Source organism: Mus pahari, chromosome 8, assembly GCF_900095145.1.
Source record: "Mus pahari chromosome 8, PAHARI_EIJ_v1.1, whole genome shotgun sequence".
Classification (NCBI taxonomy): domain Eukaryota; kingdom Metazoa; phylum Chordata; class Mammalia; order Rodentia; family Muridae; genus Mus; species Mus pahari.
The window spans coordinates 105,408,300-105,410,104 of record NC_034597.1 but is presented as its reverse complement, the minus strand read 5'-3'; the positions used below and the strand labels follow the sequence as shown (position 1 = coordinate 105,410,104).

The 1,805-nt window shown below is 53.9% G+C and overlaps 1 pseudogene; it reads right to left on the bottom strand.

Annotated features, from left to right (window-relative positions):
• Window positions 1-1,372: 1,372 nt before the first annotated feature.
• Window positions 1,373-1,496, bottom strand: LOC115064615 (annotated as a pseudogene).
• Between the last annotated feature and the right edge of the window lie 309 nt (window positions 1,497-1,805).

Below are 1,805 nucleotides of genomic sequence, written 5' to 3'. Positions count from 1 at the left end.
AGTTCTGTGACTCTAGAGAACCCTGACTAATACAGCATCTCTCCCTTGTCTGAGCTACTGTTCTGCCCAGAGGAGATGCAGGACCGGCTCTGCTGAGTGTTGCAGCTGTGGAGGAAGCTGGCCAGCTCTCCTGCTCTGATGACCTCAGAGCCAGCACTTCTGCCTGTCATAGGTGGCAGGGGGCTGGGGGGGGGCATATCTCCCTTGATCATTTCACCGCATGGCAGATAATGGCAGGGCCAGCTCTCCCACACTCACACCCTTGGGGCACCCCCATCACCAGGGTCATCTTTACTGTGCTGCCCAGGGAAGGTACGGGGCCTGCTCTCCTGAGTGCTGCGGCTGGCGAGGAGCAGGGATAGCTCTCCTGCTGTCATGACCCCAGGACCAGGTCTCTTGCCTGCTACAACTGGTAAGGGTAAGACGAGAGGAAGGTACCTTTCCCTCACCCACGCTACTGCACAGGAAATGAGTGTTAGGGCCAGGTCTCCCAAACTTCACATCCTCAGGGCCAGTTCATCTGCAACTCCCGCAATGTGCAGGGCCCGCTCTGTACTGCAGTAGGCTAGGAGCAGGGTCAGCGCGCCAGCTCTCCCACGATGCCCAGGAGACGGGTGAGGCCAGTTCTGCACAGCCTTCAGACATCAGCATGTCCCAGAGCAGGGGTATCCTCCTGATTCTGGGTGACAGACCTCTGCTATTGCAGAGATCCAGATCAGGCCTGGACCCCACCATGGTCCCTGGTGGCATCACTGGCTACTCACATCAGGCCGTTCCTCACTGCCAGCTCTGCCTCTCTTCATTGTGTCCACTTCCTTCTGATTCTCATTCATTGTCTTCCATTTTTCTACTACCGACTTGCTCCTTTGAGCGGCATCTGGGGTCTCTGGGTGCCAGAGAGTGTGGGGGGTCATCTCAGGAGTGCTATGCCCCACTCTTGCATTATGAGGCAGGTCAGGCATCATCTTGGGCATGGTCTGCCCTCCCCAGACCTGTGCAGCACCTGACTATTGACCATCTCTGTCTAGCTCTCTCTCCAGGCTCCATGGTGCCTGTATGGTGGTCATCTTGGGCTCGTTCCTTGCCCCAACTGCCCAGGTGGCCTCAGGTGAGGTTCATCTGTCTCCAGCTCAGTCCTACCCAGGGCCCTCAGTCCCAGGTGGGGTTCTTCTAGTCTCAGGCTTGCTCCTGGTCCTGGGAGCCATAGCTGTTGTCATACGTGGTGCCTGACCAGTGGTTGACTCAAGTTCACAGTTTTCAGGATATGTTAGGCTACTAACCATTCAGATGTTCATATGTTAGAACACTGAGCATCGACACAGCCTCTCTCCTCACTGGCATCGAGTGACACACACGTGACACAGCATCCATGCCTGTGTAACCATTCAGATGTTCATATGTTAGAACACTGAGCATCAACACAGCCTCTCTCCTCACTGGCATCGAGTGACACACACGTGACAAAGCATCCACGCCTGTGACACTTTAGGAGCAGACCTACTGCATTACTTTTAAAGCTAGGTAATACCTCACTGTGAGCACCCAGCACAGATTCACCCCTTTGTTGGTTGATCGACACTTTGGATTTTCATGTTCTTGCTGTAGTACATGAGGCTGTCATGAACACTTCTCTGTGCGCCCTTTGAGGATATACTTAGTGGTAGAACTGCTGGTCACTGTGGAGAGTGGGGCTCTCCTGAGCACACATTCAGCATTACTGATCATATTGGAATTCAATGTGCATCTCTCTGAGGAACATTGTCGAGCAGTTTTTGGTATAAATAGCACCGTGCCCAGATAGAATG